The sequence below is a fragment of the Enhydra lutris genome, unplaced genomic scaffold, assembly GCF_002288905.1.
Source record: "Enhydra lutris kenyoni isolate GAN:26980312 unplaced genomic scaffold, ASM228890v2 scaffoldscaffold41, whole genome shotgun sequence".
Taxonomy (NCBI): Eukaryota; Metazoa; Chordata; class Mammalia; order Carnivora; family Mustelidae; genus Enhydra; species Enhydra lutris.
This window is the reverse complement of record NW_019154125.1, coordinates 14,965,817-14,990,396: the sequence shown is the minus strand read 5'-3', so window position 1 is coordinate 14,990,396 and position 24,580 is coordinate 14,965,817. Positions and strand designations below refer to the sequence as shown.

Genomic DNA, 24,580 nt, shown 5'->3' with positions numbered 1-24,580 from the left:
ACCTTGTTTCAACTGGTGCCCTAAAGTGAACAAATTATCTATCAGAACACGCTGAACACCCATGAAATCAGCCTGAGATGTAGGATTATACACTTCTAGATCTCTGTGGGAACAGAAGACATCAGTGGAGAGGTAAAGTGGAGTGGGAATGCTGGGACTGATATTGGAGGATAAACAGAGGGAGAGGGAGCCACCAGAAGCAACCCATTGTAAGCTAATACCCCAATACAAAAGTGCCCTGTGATTGAGGACCAGCATTAACTTGGAGTCTGGTTAAAAGCACTCAAAAAGAGCAAAAGATTTTAAGGGGCAACTGGTGGAATCAGGCGGTCATGGGCACTGACCTAAGCCCACGAAACCAGAATGCCCACTTCTGGCCACCACCCATGGAAGAAAGAGTGCAGTGGAGCCTCCAGTTCCTGGTCCTGGAGCCCCTGGGGTTTCAAGGCTTGCACCACCAGTTGGCTGGGTGCACCCCCGCCCCTGCATGAGGAAGTCTGATGAGGGCGCCAGCCCGTGCTCTCTAGAACTTTTATGCTCTGTGAGCACTGTGCAATTGGAGTCTGATCCACTTCCCACTCATGACTGAGAAAGCTCCATGTGGGCCACAGCCAGTGGTCTCTAGGACAGGTCGAGTGTCTGGAATCTCCCAACCCTGACCTGAAGGAACTTAGCACAATTTCTGGTAGGGATCCCATGGTGGCAATCTGTGCAACCCTAAGGTCTGGACCCCAGATAGCAGCATTGGCAAAGGTAGCCACTGGAAGCATCTTCCTAGAACAATATCATTCACGGTTTTAGTGGTATGGGAGTGCAGAGACAAGCAGCTGCTTTGGGCAACCCCTGAGAAAGTGGCTGGGGATAAGCACTGCCTGTGGGAGGTTGCACGGCTGAGCAGAGTTTGCAGAGGGGGAGTTTCTGTGTTCTGGGCCATCCAGAGGGGAGCAGACTGAGGCTTCTCTCTGAGATGGAGATCTGGGTGCAGTTTGCTTTCCACTAAAACTCCAAAAAAGCTGCAAAAAGCAGCCAAAGTAAAAATCCCTCCAAAGAACAAAAGTCTGAAAAACCAGTTTTCATAGAGCCCAGCCCCTTGATTGGGGGCAGGAGGACTCAACCCAAGCAAGACGGCCTGAAAAACCACATGGCGCCTGGGTGGCTCAGTGGGTTAAGCCGCTGCCTTCGGCTCAGGTCGTGATCTCGGGTTCCTGGGATCGAGTCCCACATCGGGCTCTCTGCTCGGCGGGGAGCCTGCTTCCCTCTCTCTCTCTCTGCCTGCCTCTCTGTCTACTTGTGAACTCTGTCAAATAAATAAATAAATAAAATCTTAAAAAAAAAAAAAACAAAAAAAACAAAAAAACATGGCAAGCCCCTCCCCCAGAAAGCCAGCCAAAAGAATGGAAGGACAAACACTCAGGGTCCCCATAAAACTGTAAAACACAACATCAGGGGAAAACAATATATTAAGCTCCCGTATTATCCTAAAACGGCTATATTTCATAGATACAACTTTTATTTTTAATTTATTCTATCTTGTTCTTTTAAACTTTTTAACCCACTTACCATTACAACTAGAGGTTTACTACAACATATTCCATAATAACCTTTTAACCTGAACTTTTTTCATACATATACCTGTGCTTTTCTTTTTCTTTATTAGTTTTTTACTATACATATAGATATAAGCTGAGAGATAATCCTCTTTCCCTAATCAATACCACCCCTATATTTAAACCAGTTTTAATCTCCCTTTATCTCTGGAAAGTTGAGTCCTTTAACAAAGATATCAAGATACACCCAGGAAGAACCAAAATAACCTTCCTCACCCACATTGAGGATTTATAACCACCATCCCATCTTTTACTTTTGTCAGTGTTTCAGCATATTTGTTATTGTTCTGATATTATATAAATCTATACTTCTGGTTCATTTTGGCTGGGTTCTTTTTTTTTCTTTCTTTCTTCTTGTCATTTACTTTTGTTCGTCTTTTTGTTTGTCCATTTTTGGTTGAATACCTTATAAATCTAACCTCTGGGGCCCATTCTGGCTGGGTCTTCTCCCTCTCTCTTTCTGTCTCTCTCTCTCTCCTTTTCTTTTTCTTTTTCTTTTTTTCTTTATGGTGGTGACTTCCAATTCCTCAGAAGTGTTACAGGGAGCACCTTGCCTGGATTGCAGTTGATATATTCAGTTACACATTCCCTCAACCACCTCTCACCAAAATGATGATGAGGAGGAACACCCAACAGAAGAAAAATTCAGAGACTGCCTTCTCCATCAGAACTACTGGATATGGACATAAACAGTATGTCAGAAAGGGAATTCGGGTTAACTATCACCCAGGCAATGGTTAGGTTGGAGAAAACCATTAGTGACAACATAGAATCTCTAAGGTCAGATGTGAAAACCACCTGGGACATAGTTAAAAATGATATCAATAAGAATTAATCTAATATAATACTCCTACAGCTAGGGTAACCAAGGAAGAAGATAGAATTAGTGATCTAGAGGACAAACTGATAGAGAAAAAGGATCAGGAGGAGGCCTGGAACAAACAGCTTGGAAGCCATGAAAACAGAATTAGGGCAATAAATGATGCCATGAAACATTCCAACGTCAAAATTATTGGGATCCCTGAGCAGGTGGAAAAAGAGAGAACACTAGAAGATATAGTTGAACAAATTCTGGATGAAAATTTTCCCAATCTATGGAATGGAACCAGTGTTTGTGTCCTAGAAGTAGAAAGAACACCCACCAAGATCAACGAATCTAGAAAGGCCTCCAGACACTTAATTGTGAGACTGATGAATCATAATTTTAGACAAGAGCTTCTGAGGGCAGCTGGGGGAAGAGATTCCTTATGTACAGAGGAAGGTCCATCAGAATAGTCTCAGACCTGTCCACAGAAACCTAGAAAGCCAGAAAGGGCTGGCAAGACATATTTAGGGCACTAAATGACAAGAACATGAAGCCAAGAAGACTTTATCCAGCAAGGTTGACATTCAAAATGGATGGAGAGATAAAGACCTTCTAAGACCAGCAAGTTTTAAGAGTATACGACCACCAAGCTGACACTATAAGAAATATTAAGGGGGGGTTCTATAAAAGAATAAAGAACCCAGGAGTGACATAGAACAAAAATATACAGAGACAATCTCTATACAGTGTAATTTGAAGAAAAAGGAGCTTCTGTATATGGGTAAAAACACTTCCTTACTAACAATAAACAGAAAGCTAGTCTGACATGTATTTTTTGGTAATATATGGTCAAGAATAAAGATCAAGAAAGCTTTACCAAGAATGCCAGCCTACTCTTAAAGTAGGCTCTGAGAAACAGCAAAGGGTAAGTTATGAATTTGTCTTCATAATTCTTCACCTTTTCTTCCAGCAATTCCCTTTCTCCTTCTTACATACCTCTTTTTGATTTTTTGCCTTTTACTAGAATTTGTTTCTTAAGGCTTTTTGGGGGGAAGTGAGAATGTTTCTTGATCCACTTATCCTATATGGATTTTCTACAGGAAAGATTTGGTTCTCATTTCATGGAGGTACCAGTTCCTCACTCCATTCTCTTCCTAGTGAGACTCCTAGAACAATATCACAGAATCAGAGAGTTCAACACGATTTGGCCCTCACACTGTGTTTTTGGGCCCATGGCTTATGGGAAAGCTCGGAGGCTAACTTTTAAGAATAATTTATCCACTAGAAATAGGTAGAGAGAAGGATAGAGTGACTGAAGGATAGAAGATCTCAGAGGAAGAAGTTGCTTGCTTCACTTTGAAAATTGAGTAAAGCGTGGTGCCCAGTAACGCAATCTTCATGCACATGACACAAGCTACTCTGCTACTTGAGTCCAAAGATAGGGAACAGGTAAATAGTTGATGGGAGTGCTCGTCAGACTTGCCTTTGTATCCTGGTTTAACCACTAACCATGTGACTTAAGCCTCAGTTTTCATCTGTCAAATACTGTGGGCAATAATATTTAACACTTCAGATGCTTATGAAGATTAACAACACAATACGTGCAAAATGCCAATGCTGAAATGGAGAAATCTCTCCTCAAATGATGGTGTGAAGATCGTAGTGATAATCTAGATTATGTCAATATAGCCATAATCCAATAAAATATGTCTACTCAGATTGAAGACAATGTTATTTTAAATTTCAACTATCTTTTCCATTCATTCCCTTTCTTCTATACTCATGCTGCTTCCTAGGCTAGGCTTATATACACTTTGACCAGTCTTCATGCCTGCAGGCTTGTTCTTGCTTGCCTGTCCTTCATTCTGCAGCCTCAGTTCTTTTGCCCTCTCACCCTTCCCTACACGTCTGAATCAGCCATTCCCTCATGGTCCTGAGTATTGCATGCATAAAAGTGTACAAAACCTGCACACACAGTTCACAGGCAATATGATGTCAATAAATATTCACAGGCAACATGATGTCAATAAAAACATATCTTTCAATAATCACTCTCAATGTGAATGGCCTAAATGCTCCTATAAAATGGCACAGGGTTGCAGACTGGATAAAACGACAGGACCCACCAATATGTTGTCTACAAGAGACCCATTTGGAACCTAGGGATACATCCAGACTGAAAGTGAAGAGATGGAGAAGCATCTTTCATGCCAATGGGCCTCAAAAGAAACCTGGGGTGGAGATTCTTATACCAGATTAGATTTCAAACTAAAGATTTCAGAGATAAAAAAAAGGCATTACATCATTCTTAAAGAGTTTATCCACCAAGAAGATCTAACAATCATAAATATTTATGCCTCCAATACGGGAGCAACCAACTACATAGGACAACTGTTAATCAAGACAAAGAGTCGTACTGATATGTATACATTAATAGTAGGAGAACTTAGCACACCACTCTCAGTAACAGACAGATCATCCATGAAGAAAATTAAAAAAAAAAAAAAAGAGCATTTAATGACACTTTGGACCAGATAGGCCTCATAGATATATACAGAATATTCCACCCTAAAACAACAGAATACTCATTCTTCTAAAGTGCACATGGAACTTTTTCCAGAATAGACCACATGCTGGGTCACAAATCAGGGCTCAACAGACACCAGAAGACTGAGATTATTCCCTGCATATTCTCAGACCACAATGCTTTGAAACTGGAACTCAACCATGAGTAAAACTTTGGAAGGAATTCAGACACTTGGGAGCTAAAGACCACCCTGCTTAAGAACATTTGGATCAACCAGAAAATCAAAGAAGAACTTAAACAATTCATGGAACCCAATGAGAATGAAGACACGTTGGTCCAAAACCCATGGGATATGGTCAAGGTGGTCCTAAAGGCAAAATACATAGCCATCCAAGCCTTTCTCAAAAAACCTGAAAAATCCAGAATACACCAGCTCTCTTTACACCTTAAAGAACTGGAAAATCAACAACAAATTAAGCCAACCCCACACACAAGAAGGGAAATAATCAAGATTAGAACAGAGATCAATGAAATAGAAACTAGAGATACAGTAGAACACATAAATGATACGAGAAGCTGGTTCTTTCAATCAATTAGATTGAAAAACCACTGGCCAAACTAACTCCAAAGAAAAGAAAGAGGACCCAAGTTAATAAAATTATGAATGAAAAGGGAGAGATCATGACTAACACCAAGGAAATAGAAACAATCATCAGAAATTACTATCAACAGTTATATGCCAATAAGTTAAGCAACCTAGATGAAATGGATGCATTCCTGGAAACATATAAACTTCCAAAATGGAATCAGGAAGAAATTGGCAATCTGAATAGACAAATATCTTGTAACAAAATAAAGCAGTGATGAAAAACCTCCCAAAAAACAAGATCCCAGTACCTGACAGATTTCCTGTAAAATTCTACCAAATACTCAAAGAAGAAATAATACCTATTCTCCTAAAGCTGTTTTAAAAAAAAATAGAAACAAAAAGAAAACTTCCAGACCCTTTTTATGAAGCCAGCATTACCCTGATCTCTAAACCAGGCAAAGACACCACCAAAAAGGAGAATTTCAGACCAATATTGCTGATGAATACAGATGCCAAGATCTCAACAAGATCCTAGCTAATAGGATCCAACAGTACATTAAAAAGATCATCCACCATGACCATATGGGATTTATCCATTGGAAGCAAGGGTGGTTTGACATTCGCAAATCAATCAATGTGACAGAATGAATCAATAAGAGAATAGAGAAGAACCACATGGTCCTCTCAATTGATGCAGAAAAAGCAATTGACAAGATACAGCATCCTTTCCTGATTAAAACAATTCAAAATATAGGGACAGAGGGAACATTCCTCAATTTCATAAAATCTATCTGGGAAAAACCCACAAACAAATATCATCCTCAATGGGGAAAAGCTGACAGCCTTTCCTCTGAGATCAGGAACACGACAAGCATGTCCACTCTCACCTCTGTTGTTCAACATAGTACTAGAAGTCCTAGCAACAGCAATCAGCCAACAGAAAGAAATAAAAGGTATTCAAATTGGCAAAGAGGAAGTCAAACTCTCTCTCTTCGCAGATGACATGATATTTTATAGGGAAACCCAAAAGACTCCACCCTCAAACTACTAGAACTCATACAGCAATTCAGTAATGCGGCAGTATGCAAAATCAATGTATAGAAATGAGTTGCTTTCTTATACACTAACAATGAAAATATAGAAAGGGAAATTAGAGAATCAATTCCATTTACTATAGCACCAAGAACCATAAGATACCTGGGAATAAACCTAACCAAAGAGGCAAAGGATCTGTACACTAGGAATAACAGAACATTCATGAAAGAAATTACAGAAGACATAAAAAGATGGAAAAGCATTCCATGCTCATGGCTCAGAAGAATAAACATTATTAAAATGTCTATACTGCCTCAAGCAATCTATACTTTCAATGCCATCCTGATCAAAATTCCACTGGCATTTTTCAAAGTGATGGAACAAACAATCCTAAAATTTGTATGGAACCAGAAGAGACCCCAAATTGCTAAGGAAATGTCAAAAAAGAAAAACAAAACTGAGGGCATCATGTTGCCTTATTTCAAGCTCTACTACAAAGCTGTGATCACCAAGACAGCACAATACTGGCACAAAAACAGACACATAGACCAGTGGAATGGAGTAGAGAGCCCAGATATGGAGCCTCAACACCATCTACAAATAATCTTTAATAAAGCAGGGAAAAAATATCCAAAGGATAAAAGACAGCCTCTTCAATAAATGGTGCTGGGAAAATTCAACGGCTATGCATAGAAGAGTGAACTCGACCATTCTCTTATACCATACACAAAGATAAACTCAAAATGGATAAAAGACCTCAATGTGAAGTGGGGATCTATCAAAAACCTAGAAAAGAACATAGGCAGTAACCTCTTCGATACCAGCCACAGCAACTTCTTTCAAGATATGTCCCCAAAGGCAAAGGAAACAAAAGTGAAAATGAAGTTTTGGGACTTCATCAAGATCTTCTGCACAGTAAAGAAACAGTCAACAAAACAAAGAGGCAACCCATAGAATGGGAGAAGATATTTGCAAATGACACTACAGACAAAGGACTGATATCCAAGATCTATAAAGAACTCCTCAAATTCAATACACACAAAACAGATTATCACATCAAAAAAATAGACAGAAGACATGAACAGACACTTCTCCAAAGAAGACATACAAATGGCTAACAGACACATGAAAAAATGTTCATCATCATTAGCTATCAGGGAGATTCAAATCAAAACCATATTGAGATATCACCTTAAACCAGTTAAAATGGCCAAAACCAACAAGACCATAAATAAGTGCTGGAGAGGATGTGGGAAAAGGAGAATGCTCTTACATTGTTGGTGGGAATGCATGTTGGTGCAGCCATGTTGGAAAACAGTGTGGAGATTCCTTAAGATATTAAAAATAGAGCTACCTTATGATCCTGCAATTGCACTGCTGGGAATTTACCCCAAAGATACAGATGTAGTGAAAGAAGGGCCATCTGTACCCCAATGTTCATAGCAACAATGGCCACAGTGTCCAAACTGTGGAAAGTACCAAGATGCCCTTTAACAGATGAATGGATAAAGAAGATATGGTCCACCTATACAATGGAGTATTATGCCTCCATCAGAAAGGATGAATACCCAATTTTTTTTTTAATCAATGTGGACAGGTCTGGAGGAGATTATGCTCAGTGAAATAAGTCAAGCAGAGAAAGCCAATTATCATATGGTTTCACTTACTTGTGGAACATAAGGAATAACATGGAGGACATTGGAAGAAGGGGAGAAGTGAGTTGGGGGAAATCAGAATGGGAGACAAACCATAAAAGACTGATGAACTCAGTCATTGAACTCAGTCACAACAGAAAAGTGGGAAGGAACTCAAATACAGGGAGGTTAAAGAGCATCCTATTCAGGAATGACTCTGAAAAACAAACTCAGGAATGACTCTGAGAAACAAACTGAATGTTTTGGAGGGGAGGGAGGTAGGGGAGTTCGGTGAGCCTAGTGATGGATATTAAGGAAGGCATGTATTGCATGGAGTACTGTGTGTGGTGCATAAACAATGCATTTTGGAACACTGAATAAAAATCAAATTAAATTAAATTAAAAAATGAATTTAATGAATCATTTAATACAAGATTAGCTATTAATAACTTAACTGAATTTTAAAAATTAGAAGATTTTCTAGAAAGAATAATAGAGAATACTTCATAAATCATTTTATAAATAGAAAGACTGAGACAATATGATAGAGGATAAGAGACTTGGAAGAAAGCATGAAAATGTCTGGTGAATATTTAGTTGAAGTTCCAGGAAAATGGGAAGAGATTGACACTAGGGATAATTTGAAGAAATAATGGAAAAGACTTTTCCAAACTGATGATAAGTATTACTGAATAGAGTTGAAATGCTCAATAAAATACACAAATAAGAAATTGTAGTAAAATGGTAATTATTTTTTAAGTAATAAAATCAGCAGGGATAGAAGAAAGATGAAGACTTCAGAAGAATGAAAATTTTATTAGAAATTATCTTAGTTTTCAAAAGAATGCTGTAAGACTATACTTTGTTCATTTCTTATTCAACAAATATTTATTGTTATAAACAGTTTTAAAGCGTAAGAATTGAAAGTGAACAAAAGGTAGAAATAGTGAAATATATAAGCAAAAAATGTAGTATGTCAGAATATTTCTGCTTACTTCAGTGGTGAGAGTAACAGTGACTGAATTTACCTTCTCACTTGAACTAAGAACTAGACAAAATATATGAAAGAATGGTGTGCAAAACATCAATATCAGGCATTGAAACAGTCCTTTGGTTATTTTGGTCTACTACCTGGAGAGATTTTGTAGATTGTGATATAAAAAGAAGATCCAGGTGGAGCCTCAGGGTGCCAGAATTTAATAGAGAGAGCTGGGACAGGTCAACACAGTTCAAATATGCTGGGAAAATTAATGGAGACAAGAGAGCTCCAAAGGCAGAGCACCAGAGTTTTACAGTTGCCACTCAGTACACCTTTGAGTATTTAGCTGAGTACAGTTCATGTACAGCTGAGTACACATGACAAAACTACATAAGGCTACAAAATGAATCCCCCCAAATAAGCCTCAAAATCCAGAGACAAGATTAGACTTAGAATAATTCCTGTTCCATCTGTTCAACCAACAAGGAGATCTAACAATTACAAATATTTATGTCCCTAACATGGGAGCATTTATATAAGCCAATTAATAACAAAATTAAAGAAATACATTGATAATAATACAACAGGAACTTTAACACTCCATTCACTGTAATGGGCAGATCATCTAAGCAGAAGATCAACAAGGAAACAAGGGCCTTGAATGACACATTGGAACAGATAGACTTCACAGATATATTCAGACCATTCCATCCTAAAGCAACAGAATACACATTCTTCTTGACTGAACATGGAACTTTCTCCAGAATAGATCACATACTGGGTCACAAATCAGGTTTCAACCAGTACAAAAAGATTGGGATCATTCCCTGAATATTATCAGACCACATTGCTTTGAAAATTGAACTCAGTCACAACAGAAAAGTGGGAAGGAACTCAAATACAGGGAGGTTAAAGAGCATCCTATTCAGGAATGAATGGATCAACCAGGAAATTAAAGAATTTTAAAAATCATGGAAACAAATGAAAATGAAAGCACAATTGTTGTAAAATGTTTGGGATACAACAAAGGTGGTCCTAAGAGGGATGTTTGTAGCAATAAAAGCCTTTCTCAAGAAACAAGAAAGATCTCAAATACACAACCTAACATTCCACTTAACAGAGCTGGAGAAAGAACAGCAGGACAGCCTAAACTTAGCTGGAGAAGAGAATTAATAAAGACTAGAGCAGAAATCAATGAAATGCAAACCAGAAGAACAGTAGAACAGATCAATGAAACTAGGAGCTGGTTCTTTGAAAGAATTAATAAGATTGATAACCCCCTGGCCAGACTTATCAAAAGGAAAGGAGAGGACCCAAATAAAATTCATGAATGGAGGAGGAGAGACCACAACCAACACCGAAAAAATAAAATTATAAAAAACTTATTATGAGCAACTATAGGCCAACAAATTAGACAATCTGGAGGAAATGGATGTATTCCTAGAGATGTGTAAACTACCAAAACTGAAACAGGAGGAAATAGAAAACCTGAACAGACCCATAACTAGCAAGGAAATTGAAGCAGTAATCAAATATCTCCCAACAAATAAGAGGCCAGGGCTCGATGGCTTCCCAGGGTTATTCTACTAAAAATTTAAAGAAAAAGTAATACCTGTTTTTCTGAAGCTGTTTCAAAAAATAGAAATGGAAGGAAAACTTCCAAACTCATTCTGTGAGGTCAACATTACCTTGATCCCAAAACCAAAAAAAGACCCCACCAAAAAGGAGAATTATAGAGCAATATCTCTGATGAACATGGATGCAAAAATTCTCACCAAGATATTAACCAGTAGGGACTGCTGGTGGCTCAATCAGGTAAGTGTCTGACTTCGGCTCAGGTCATGATCCCAGGGTCCTGGAATGGAGCCCCATTTGGAACTCCCTGCCCAGTGGGGAGTCTGCTTTTCCCACTGCCTCTCCCTCACCCCAACTGTGCTCTTTCTGTGTCTCTCTCAACTAAATAAAATATTAAAAAAATAAAGATATGAGCCTATGGATCCAACAGTATATTGAAAGGACTATTCAATACAACCAAGTGGGATTTATTCCTGGGCTGTAAGGGCAGTTCAACATACACAAATTGATCAATGTGATACTCTGCATTACTTTTTAAAAAAATGACAAGAACCATATGATCCTCTCAATAGATGCAGAAAAAGCATTTGACAAAGTACAACATCCTCTCTTGATTAATACTCTTCACTGTGTAGGGATAGAGGGAACATACCTCAATATCATAAAAGCCATGTATGAAAAGCCCACATAGAATTTAATTCTCAATGGGGAAAAACTGAGAGCTTTTCTCCTAAGGTCAGGAACACAACAGGATTGTCCACTCTCACCATTGTTGTTCAACATGGTAATATCAGACAACAAAAAGAAATAGAAGACATTCAGATCAGCAAAAAAGAAGTCAAACTCACTCTTCACAGATGACATGATAGAAAACCCAAAGACTCCACCCTCAAATTGATAGAACTCATATAGGAATCCAGCAAAGTGGCAGGATATAAAATCAATGCACACTGGACACTTGGGTGGCTCATTCTGTTGGGCATCTGCCTTTAGCTCAAGTCATAATCCCAGTGACCTGGGTTCGAGTCCTGTGTCGGGGTTCCTGCTCAGTGGAGAGCCTGGTTCTCTCTCTCTCTCTTTATGACAAATAAATAAGTAAAATCTTTTGAAAAAATAAAAAAATAAAATCAATGTACAGAAATCCATTGCATTTCTATATACTAACAATAAGACAAAAGAGAGAAATTAAGGAGTCAATCTCATTTACAACTGCTTCATAAACAATAACTTACCTAGGAATAAACCTAATCAAAGAGGCAAAGTCTCTGTACTCAGAAAACTATAGAACACTCATGAAAGAAATTGAGGAAGACCCAAAGAAATGAAAAAAGTCTATGTTCATGAATTGGAAGAACGAATATTGTTAAAATGTCTAAGCTACTTAGAGCGATCTATACATTCAATACAATCTCGATCCAAATCCTGTCAACTTATTCACAGAGCTGGAACAAATAATCCTAAAATTTGTATGGATCCAGAAAATATGGATAGAAGACATGAACAGACACTTCCCAAAGAAGACATCCAAATGGCCAACAGACTTATGAAAAAAAAAAATCCTCAACATCAGGAAAATACAAATCAAAACCATAATGAGATACCACCTCCTATCAGTCAGATGGCTAAAATTAACAAATCAGGAAGCAATGGGAGAAAGGGGAACCCTCCTACACTGTTTGTGGGAATACAGGTTAGTACAGCCACTCTGGAAAACAGTATGGAGATTCTTCAAAATACTAAAAACAGTTACCCTATGACTTAGCAATTGCACTAGTGGGGTGGGTACTCACCCCAGAGATACAAATGTAGTGATTTGAAAGGGTACTGGCATCCCAGTGTTTATAGCAGCAATGTCCACAATAGTCAAACTATGGAAAGAGGCCAGATGTCTACTGACAGATGAATGCATAAAGAAGATGTGCTACACACACACACACACACACACACACACACACACACAATGCAATACAACTCAGCCATCAAAAAAATGAAATCTTGCTTTTTTGACACAAAGTGGATGGAACTAGAGGGTATTATGCTAAGCAAAATAAGTCAATCAGAGAAAGACAATTATCATATTATCTCACTCATAAGTGGAATTTAAGAAACAGAGGAACATAGGGGAAAGGAGGGAAAAATAAAACAAGATGAAACCAGAGAGGGAGACAAACTATAAGAGATTCTTAAACATAAGAAACAAACTGGGAATTACTGGAGGGGATAGTGGTGGGGATGGGGTAACTGGGTGATGGGCATTAAGGAGAGCATGTGATGTAATGAGCACTGATTATAAGACTGATGAATCACTGACCTCTACCTCTGAAACTAATAATACACTACATATTAATTAACTGAATTTAAAAAAAATCCTGTTCCCACATGCTAGAGAAGAAAATCTTAGAATACATGGAGCATCAAATAGAATACTCAGAAGAGTAAAATCCATCAGCAAGGCCAAAGTAATCCTAAACTACATGATGCTTTGGAGTAGTCTAACAAAAGTGAAAAGCAAGCCCAAAAACGATTGGAATTACTCCAAGTGACATAAACAAAGCTCAAGGATATTTACAGAAATACAAAACCATTTAGCATCCGAAAAACCTAAATCACAATTTTAGTAAAAGAAAAAAAAATTTCCAGGAAATAAACCAGGAGAAAAATATAAATGAAAGAAAAAAATCAGTCTAAAGAAACTGTCCTAGAAATGAGAAGAGTGTCATGATTAATATATAAAAACATTAAAATAGTTATTATAAATGTAATCTACATGCTAAGAGAAATAATTGAACATGTAAACAACTAAAATATATTTTAAAAATTAAACATATTAATGAAAGCTATAATTTCTTATCTAGAAATTACACTGGACAAAATTAATGGAAAATTAGATATTTGGGAAGAAAAGATTAGTTAGCTTGAATACATCGCAACAGAACTATCTAAAGTGAAGCCTAAAGGCAGAAAATAATTTTTAAAAATATGAACAGGACATTGCTGAGAAGTGAGACAACTTCAAGCAACCTCATATATGTGTAATTGGAGTATTCAAAGAAGAGGAAACAAAGGGTGGAAGGATAATTTGAAATAATAATGGTTGAAAATTTTCCAAATTTGATGAAAATATAAATGTAGATCCAAGAAGCTCACATATACCAGATACATTAAGAAAATTATAGAAAGTCACATCATAGTCAATGTGCTTTGATTCTGCAGCAAAAAGATTATCTTAAAAACATCCAGAGTGAAAAATAAACATTATGTACAAAGAACAATGATATGTGACCATTTCGTCTCTGAAACAGTAGAATCCAGAAAACAGTTTAGCAACATCTTTAATGTACTGAAAGACTAAAACTGACAACTTGGAATTCTATTCCGAGAGATAACTATCTTTCCAAGACAAAGAAGAAAGACATTCTGACACATAAAAGCTAACAGAATTTAATCACCAGCAGAATTGCATTAAAAGAAATATGAGAGGACATCCTTCAGGTAGAATGAAAACAACTCCAGATGGAAATGATCTAGACAAAGGAATGAAGAACGTCAGAAATGGTCACTACATGGATAAATAAAGTTTTTTTTTCTTTTATTATTAGTAAATTCCCTTAAAAGGTAGTTGTCTATCCATAGCAAAAATAGTAACCCTATATCTAGGGGTTTATTGCCTATGTGGAATTTTATCACATACGTGAAACACATGATACCCATGGCACCAAAGCCAAGAAAGGAGAAATGGAAGTAAACTATTATAATGGGAAATGGTATTATAAAGTGAAGTGCTCCTTCACCTGCAGGTAGATTGTGATAAGTTAACAATGGGCACTATAAACCTTAATGATCTGAAGATATTGAGAAAATGATACAGTTAACACATAATCATAAAAGGTTCCCAATTAATCTAAAAGAGGGCAGAGTAGGAGTAAATAGAACCACTGCTTTATTCCATCTCATTGATGTTGGGTGAGGTCAGAGGCTCACTTCTCCAAGGGGCCCTGCTGATGTGAGCAAGGAAGGTGGGATGCAGTAGGTCGGGACTAAGTGTAGTATCCTAGGGCCTGTCTGGCATAGCCCTTTACATCTAATCACTGTTTGGTGGGGATAGAGTCTCCCCTGACACTAACCCCTACCTGCTTCTCTGGGCAAGGGCTTGTAAGATCAGCTCCCTGCTTGGCCCCCCAACACAATCTTGAGAAGAAATTAGAAGGCTTTGCTTCTCTCAGGCACAACCAGAAGTATAGCTCCTGCCTGGCCCTGCAGTATAGTTGGGTGCCTTCCCTGCTTCTTTAGTGCACTGAGGTGCGGGTAGAAAATCAACTTCCCATTCTACTATGCTGAAACTCTTGTGGGGTGCAGTTTTTCTGTGTTTTTTTTTTTTGTGTGTGTGTGTTTAACTGAAGTAGTATGAATATTATAAAAAATACATCCAGTTGTTATCTTTAGCCAGGGTATCAGGATTTACTTGCAGCTTTTTTATTTGTGCCTTTTAGAGTTGTGGGTTGAAGGTTTCTGCAGCCCTTTTTCTAAGATTTATGGGATGCAATAAGGAAATCTAAGGAACTCATTTCTGTGTCCTTAAGTCCCAAGGTCATAAGTCAGCCAGCTTTCTTTATTCCAGTTTTCAGTTTTTCTATGTTTTTCTTTTTTTTTTTTTTGTATTATATCTAAAACATTTTAATTTTAAGTGGGAGGTCTTGAATAGGGCAAATCCATCTTGATGGAACTGGCAGAGCCTTACCTGAATTTTTAAAGAGCTCTGTGATGGCCACAGTCAAGAGTGACAGTGGGACATTTTGCTATTTTGTAGGGCCCTCTGAATTCATTAGATAGGATGGCAGTTGTCAGGTGGCAGCTGTTAACTATCAGAGACAAAGGAGATGTGGCTGCTTTTTTGAAGTGGTGATAAAACAGACTACACCATGAAATTCTTTGGCATTTGTTAATTTACCATGATGTTTCCAGAACTGAAATAAATGGGCAGTCTATGAAAGCCTAGGTCGATTTGAGAAGCAGGAAAACTGTGGTCTGGAGAGTGGAAGTCTCATTTGAATCATCGTAAGTGATTCGTGATCACTCAAGCAATTCTCAGGCTCAAGCCCATTCACAAACTGAGACTTCCTCAAGAAAGAGAGGTCAGAACTTGGAACAAGAACCCTGCACATTGCCAAAAATGTATACTGTAAATCAAATGTCAGGGATCTTGTTCTCTTCAGGCCAAGGTGGTGAGTATTTGAGGTTTATAGCAAATACTCAAGACAGCAATTGTGGAGCATGTAAGCAGCTATAGACTATGTAAGTGAAGGGACATGGCTGTGTTGAAACAAAACTTTATTTACTAAAAAACCTCACTGGGCCAGATTTGGCTTGTGAGCCATTGTTTGACAATCTTTCTGTAAAGCATGATACTCACCTTCATCCAAAGGACCTGAAGTTATTTACCATGGTGACTATGCACTGAGGAAAAGGAAATAACTGCACTTTCAATTATTACAGGACACTGACATTGAACTGTCACTAATTCCTTGAGATCCAAAGCAATGTTGTGATCCAATAGTTAGTGACTTTTAGAGGATAGATAATTAATGAAATTTTGTAACTGTTCAATCTTAGAGTAGATATATATATATATATCTTTGGAGCCAACCAATAGTGTTGTCCCTAATTCTGAAATGCAAAGATGAAATAGTCACATTTAGTAACTAGCAGAACCTCACCCTGGTTCCCTGACAAGTGGAGCAAAAGCTACAATTACAGTGCTAAGTGCAAGCCCCTGAATGGGTTTCAAACTAAAATGTAAACCAGAAGTAATACGGAGAATTCAATTCAATTTCAGAGAAGTGTTAACCACTAATTCCCAGAAAGATACAAGTGTGGTGATTTATGTCACATCACTATTCAACTTACATAATTGGTCTCAGATAGTGAAAATGGATTCAAATAAACTTAAACAAGTGGTTTCTATATATAATTGCTATTTCAAGACATGGTTTTGCAGCTCAAGCAAACCAACATAGGCAATGGCACCTGCATGCCCTATTGAACTGATGAATTTGCCCCATATCTCTTAGTACTGAACACTGCACCAAGTTTGGCCCATGCAGCAGAGAAAGTAGCACATACCTGCTGTCTCAGGTATCACACCTTTCCAGCCCTCTGTCATAATCTAGTCTTCTGGAACTATGATTTCCACTCTGTTCCACTGACATCACCCTAATCTATTACACAGATGCTATCATGGTGATAAAAGTAGCAACTATCTTATAAATTTTGGTGAGATATATGTCTAGTGGCTAGGAGAAAAATCCCACTAAGATTCAAGGACATGCTACCTCTGCAAAACGTTAAAGCACAGTGTTCCGAGATGTATCAAGACATATTTTGCAAGGAGAGGGTCAAGTTGGTGCATCTGCTCCCTCTTCTCATTAAGAAAAAGTTGCAAGCCTTATGGGCCTCTTTGGATTTTAGAATCAACTTGTATCTCAATTGAGAATGTTATTCCAATCAATTTAATCCAGAAGGCTGTAGGTTTGCATGTGGCTCGGGAAAAGACTCTGTAAAGGTCCTGATGGCTGTTCATGCTGCTTTGTAACCTGGGGTGTTTGAAGTATCTATGGGCAGACAGGACCCCGCAAGGAATCTTTTATAGACTTTAGGGGTGAATCACAACAGAGACCTTTACAACTTTGGAGCATAGCCATACAAATGACTATAGATTATTATTGATTTTTTTTTTAAAAAGAAGATTTGACTGTAACCATGACACCTAGAACAGGGCCTGAAGCTTAGTATGTACACAATACAAACTTGTTGAAGGCAAGCATAAACTAGAGCAAACATGTGATTTGTTTCTACAATTTAAAAGTGTTAATAAATCACTCAGTTATAAATTTAAACTGTTTGCCAATAAAATATGGAGCTTATGCTTCTAACATCTTCACTTAGTGCCTTTTATAAATTTTCCATAATAAAATTTCAAAGCTCACGGCAGTGTGCAGCATAATCTTCAAGCACATATTGTTTTTAATGCACATTTCATGTCAAAAGGCACTGGGCAACGTCTAATTACATTTATTTCTAAATAACAGTCCCAAATTATTCTAACATGGTACTAAGCACATTGTTATTTCAGTGAAGATAACATTAGCAACTGGAATTGACTACTATTTACATTAAATAGGATGGATGTTTAAGCCACAGTATGGCATTTATCAAAAATATAAGGCTTAATTCTCAAAATTATGATTATTAATTTTCAAACTATAATTTTTTGACACATGTAGGTTTTCTTTTTATTTCATCACTCTTTTCAGTTACTTTTTACCTATCCCAGTATCTTTATATAATTAGTCACAAATATCAACAATTGTTATCTCTTATGTATTGATGATGAATTATATGACAGTCCTTTTTAATTCTTCTGATTAAAAATGTCCATAAAATACCCTAGATTTCAAATGCCCTTCAAGGTGAGTTTGTGTTATTGAAGTTTGCAAGCTGGAACTTAAGAGGCAACCAAGAAAGTAATAAGCTGATGCTGCTATTCATTCTCCTGGGTTGTCTTTCCCTGTTCTTTTCAGTTACCACTATTTTACATACATATACTTCAATGCCTAGTCAAGAAACTTTTTTCATGTTTTACCTGGGGATTTAAGTCAGTTAAGATGTTTTCCTTTTTATAACTCCTTTTTAAAAATATCATTATTTTAAACTGAAAATATAGAAGAAGAGTGGAGAGGACAGTGGAGAGGACAAGAATTGGAACAAGGTAAAATTGGTTTTCATTCCTACTGTTTTCATGATAGCACACTGCTTTTCTCATTAGTGTCATATATAGTTTTGACATTTATAATCCCTTCCATGTCAATTGCTATAAATACAAGGCAAATATTAAGCTTACTTCTAAAAATTTTGTTTTTCTGTGGAATGCCTGGCTGGCTCAGCCAGTAGAGCATGCAAATCTCTCTCTCTCTCTCTCTCTCTCTCTCTCTTTTTTTCCTTTTTTCTGTTTGATCATGCAACTCTTGATATGAGGACTGTAAGTTTGAGCCCCATGTTAGGCATTGATATTACTTAAAAATAAAATTGTAGGGCGCCTGGGTGGCTCAGTTGGTTATGCATATGCCTTTGACTCAGGTCATGATTCCAGGATCCTGGGATCATGCTCAGCAGGGAGTCTGCTTCTCCCTCTCCCCCTGACACCCCCCCCATGCTTGCTCTCTCTCTTACTTGCACACAAAAATAAAATCTTTAAAAATAAAATAAAATAAAATCTTAACCAATTAAAAATAAAAGTTTTGTCTCTATTTTATAAATTTTCAATATCTAACACACAGCTGAATTCCATACTCCTAGGCCCTAAATAAATACACATATAGGCAAGTAAACTTCCTCTGCTCTGAATAAATACTTTAAGGGAGACTCATTGGTCACCATATGAAAACCTTTCCAAAGGGCTTTGAACTATTTTTCTACTGATTCATTGAGAATGTAGTCAGAATAGAGATTGACAAATTCCTTCCTGTTTTTATTCATAATTGGAATTTTATCACCATTTTCCTTTAGATCCTACATCACAGGATTGCCAGAGTCTCTCTTTGAGATGTCTGGAAAGTGATCATCATGTCATCTTCCACATTCCCTTCATATTCCAATAAATCGTTTAAACTCTGATATAGGACAGGGTGAGATTCTCCCAGGTCAGGAAAAGTTCCTTTTCCCCCCATTAGCTTCCTGTAGACAACCATGGGAAAATATATATCCAGTATGGTTATTATAAATAGCCAGACCCAGCACTATGCCAATCAGAGTGAACTGACCTTCAGTTTCAAAAGAGGATGGACTAAAACCAAAACAATTTTGTAGATTCATCATGTGTGAACATACCCATATCTGGATTGAAGATTTCCTCCACAACTCACTGTAAAATTTCTTTGTAAATACCTCCCTCATCAAGTCCTCTTTGTGGACTATGGACAGTCAACAATATATACTTCAAAGTTGCACTATGGCAACTGTTGCAACTATTGTTACACTATTGCACTATTGCTAATATTGTATTATTCAGGTACTCATACATGCCGTCCTGTACCAGAAACATTTTCTTTTATTGTCATTTGCTTTTTAGCCAATTAAATTGTATATTTGTTTTCCTATTAAAAAAAATTAAAAAAAAAAAAAAGTCCTTCTCCAGCCGCACTCCGCAGTAGACCTCCATGGGTCATGTCGTCCGTGGGAAGAGAAATGACGTTGGCTCGGTGTTGTGCGTGCACATGGAGCATTGCAAAGGGGCGGCGCATCTGCACCCCAACACTTCACCAAGTGGCCGGACTACATCAAGGGCATCGTGAAGGACATCATCCATGACCCAGCCCAGGTGCACCCCTTGCCAAGGTTGTCTTCCAGGATCCGTCGAATTTAAGAAGCAGATGGTGGTGTTCATCATGATGGAGGGAATCCACACTGACCACTTCGTGTACTGCAACAAGAAGGCCCAGCGCAACATAGGCATTGTGCTCCCGTTGGGCATTATGCCCTGGGGCTCTATCGTGTGCTGTCTGGAGGAGAAGCTTGTTGACTGGGGCAAGTCGCCCCGAGCCTTGGGAAACTATGTCACTGTCATGTCCCACAACCCAGAGACCAACAGACTCAAGTGAAGCTGCCCTCAAGCTCAAAGAAGGTCATTTATTCCTTCTTTGTCTAATAAATCCTTGCCTTCCGTAATATCATGATCTTTTCTTCTCTTCTTTTAATCTTCTAGAAACTTTATTGTTTTCCCTTTCACATTTATATTGACAATCAACCTTGAACTGATTTTTGCACATGAGGGTAATGTGATAATTTTTATTCCAAGGGAAAAAAAACCACTCTGCCCTAAGTGCTGTGCAGGGTAGTTCCCAAATATAGATGATAGATAGATAGATAGATAGATAGATATTGGATGTGATATTCATATCATATTGAATATGATATATCTATCTTATTACTATGTTTTCCTTAGTCAAAACTATATTCTTGCTATAGGACACTTAAAGTATAACTACATAATAAGATTTTTGTATGCAGTAGAGTTCTTCAATTTTATGTTTTTTCTTCAAAACTGTCTGGACTATTTTTTTTATTTCTTTATAAATTTTAAAATCATATTTTCTCCAAAAGAATGTCCTATGATTTGATGGGGATTGAAGTTATCTTAGAATGAATTTGTGGAATATTAAAAGTTTGGAATATTGAAACTTCCAATCCATGAACATGGAAAATCACTTTATTTACATAGATTTCTTTATGTCACTAACATTTTGCAATTTGATATGTAGAGATTTTGTACACCTGTATGAACTGAATTATGTCCTCCCAAAATTCATATCCATATGATCATATTGGAGACAGGATTTAAGTCACTAAACCAGTGCATATATATTCATCTCCTGTCTACAGCATTTTCTGAAATACACATTCATGTAATCCAGGCTTCTTATCCTGGTCCCCAAGTTCCTTAATGATCTACTTATGAGTATATTTCATGCTTCTCTACCCTTTGCCAATACACTGTTGAGTAATGTGAGTCACCTGGGTGGCTCAGTCAGTTGAGTGTCTGACTCTTGGTTTTGGCTCAGGTCATGATCTTAGGGTCATGGGATTGAGCCCCACATCTGGCAACACTCAGTGTGAAATCTGCTTGTCCCTCTCCCTCCTCCTCTGCCCCACTCCTTCTGCCCTTGCCCCCACTTGCATGCTCTCTCTCTCTCTTCTCTCTCATATAAATAAAATTTAAATTATTTTAAAAAAGAGTAATTCAACTTTTAAGGAACTTATTTCTGACTTAAAGTCTTTGTCAAGCTTATTTCTGACTTAGTATCTTTGATATTGGGATCCCTGTACCAAGAATGTTCTTTATACAACTGTTTATTCATATATGAGTTAAACAAATGTTTATTATAATGATTTCTTCATTCCAAATATTCTTCCAAAAGTTTTACATGTAGTCATGATTAAAAGAGGGGAAAAAAAAAGCCTCATCCTTAAGAAATTTATATTTTAGTTCTTCTGAAAGAGAGTAAACAAATTAAGATGTACAACATAGGGTGATATGCATTTGGAGAAAAATAAATAAATTAAGCAAAATAGAGTGTCCATTGGGTAAGTGGAGCCTTGCTAATTACAAAGCAGAAGGGTAATTATGGTTGTGATAAGGTCACAGAGAAGTGAGAAAACTGATGATATGATCCATATGAGCAGGATTATAGGCAAAGGTAACAGTCAGTGTGGAGGCCAAGAAAAACAAGGCTGTACCCACCTCGAGTCTAGCCCTAACATCGCCCTTCCATCCATAAAACTGAAGGAGGCTGAGGCTGAGGCAGAAGAAAATGGAAACAAAGTTAAACCTAAATCTCACTAACAAGAACGCTTGATAGGAGAAATGTGACATTCCACCAGGAAACTCCCAATTGTCGTCATGTTAGTGCCTCATCAGAGGGAGAAATGGCCTTGACTTGATAATAACCAGGCCTCCAATATCCTGACAGTCTTTTTTACCCTGATAGCCCTTCTGAACATCCCCTTTGTCCTCACCTACTGCTGAGCCAGCAATCGTGGCCCAATTATCTACTGCCGAGTCCACACCCACTCTGCCTTTAAAAACTCGGACTGTGATCCGGTTCAGGGTCCAAGTCCCTACTCTGCTATGTTGGGTATACTTGGGCCCAAGCTTAAGCTTGTCAAATAAACCCTCATGTGATTGCATCGGTGTTGGCTCCTTGGTGGTCTCTCGGACACGAAAAATTGGGCATAACATCAATGTAAGGCCCTGAGGTGAGGATAAGTTTGACTTATTCAAAGAATAGCAGTAAACCAGAATGTTTATAGCAGAGAGAACAATGGAGAAAGAATGAGCTCTAATTAAATTTGTTTATTACCAGAAAGTAATAAGTGTTTGGGAAGTCTTTGGAGAGTTTATGTTCAGAGAAGCTGCTGTGGACTGAATTATATCCCACTTTCATGACTCCTATTCCTACAAATTCATATGAGAGTGAAGCCCTTATGGTGGAATTAATGGATTTATAAGAAGAGAGAAAAATTATACTCTTTGCTATGTGAGGGCACAGAAAGAAGGTGACTGCAAGCCAGAAACAGGGGTCTCCCCAGGTACTACATAGGCTTGCACCTTGATCTTGGGCTCTTCAGATCTGTGATAAATAAAGGTCTGCTTTTCAGTCACATAGTCTATACCATATTGCCATAGCAGCCCAAGCAGACTAATATGAAAGTGATATGCTAGGAGTTGTGTCTTAAAAGGAATATTCTGGCTGCTGAGTAGAGAAAAGCTTCACTGGAGGCTTTTGCAGTAATCAAAACAATGAATATTGGTGACTAGAGCTATATCACTAGTGAAGAAGGTGATGAAATCTATTTGGATATTATTTTTGAGATCCCTTAGCAATGTGTACAACAAAAGTCCATGAGACTGATAAAGAGCCAGGAGACATAAATTGAAAAATTCCCAGAGCTTTCACGAGGTGATATGTTAGATGTTCAAACTATGAAAGGCCAGAGCAGGGAGTATTGATTGATCACTCAAGGCATTCAGTAGAAACCCCAAAAATGTCACACTTCAATCATAAGAATAAACTATCACATAATATAGACTACTTCATACTAACTCAAACAAAGCTTAGAAGATTAAACTGACTTTAAAGTCACTTGACTTCCTGGCCCTAAAACGCCAAAGTCTTTAAGAATGGAAACAAAATACAAACTCACAATAATTTAAAAAGGACAATCTGTAACATTCCATCAAATACTAAACACCGGGAAGGAGATAAATCTAACATATAGGAACAAATAAGAAATTACAAAAAAAGGTAGATTTTAACAGACAGACTTTCCAACATCTGTTATGAATGTGCTCATTGCTTAAAGATTCAGAGAAAAACAAGAAAATTAAAAAAAAGAGAAATGGATGATATAATAATAAATAAAAGGATATTTCTAGAAATTAAACATACAATAGCTAAGTTGAAGTAAATTAGTTGGGCCTTGACAATATAATAGATACATAAAATGTAAGAACAGTGAATGAAAAGAGATAACAATAGAAGCAAGCCAATATAAATAATATTTTAAATAAGTACAAATAACTGAAATTATACTAAATACATTATCTTAAAACAAAGGTTTTAAATTATAAAGCGTTAACCAAAAGATATCTTGGAAACCACCAAATATCTGGAAATTTAATAAAATGTTTCTATAGAATGCATGACTCAAAAAAGAAATCACAAATCTGAAAATATTTTGAATGAATGTAAATGAAACTTAAAACATTCACATTTTGTGGGACACAGCAAAAAATAGTGACTATAGGGAAAACTGAAGTAAGTGCTTAAATTATAAAATCAATGGTTTTAGTTTCCACTTCAGAGTTGTTAAAAAGAAAACCACAAGCCCAAATGGCATTATGGTGGTCAAGGCCCCAAGCCAGTAAACCAAGGCTTAATACCTAACCTAACTTCAGTTACAAGCTGCCTGTAATGTAACCTTTAACTAGTGAACATAGAAATTTCCTGGTCTCACTAGGAAATTTATTAATAGACCCCCTGCTGTTCCCCTTGAGAAGACAACCTTACCCAAAACAATGGATTCTTTGCTAATAATTTCCTTTTTTCTATTCTCTTTCTACCTTTTAAAAACTGTCTTTTTTGTAACCCTTTTGAACTCCCCTCTACTTACTGGACAGAATGCTACCCAATTCATGAATTGATTAATAAAGACAATCAGACCTTTAAAATTTATTTGTTTGAGTTTTTTTATTTAACAAAAGCTACTAAAAGAAC

At 37.3% G+C, this 24,580-nt stretch overlaps 1 pseudogene; it reads left to right on the top strand.

Annotated features, from left to right (window-relative positions):
* The first annotated feature begins 19,963 nt into the window (after positions 1 to 19,963).
* Positions 19,964 to 20,451, top strand: LOC111155405 (annotated as a pseudogene).
* The last annotated feature ends 4,129 nt before the right edge of the window (positions 20,452 to 24,580 follow it).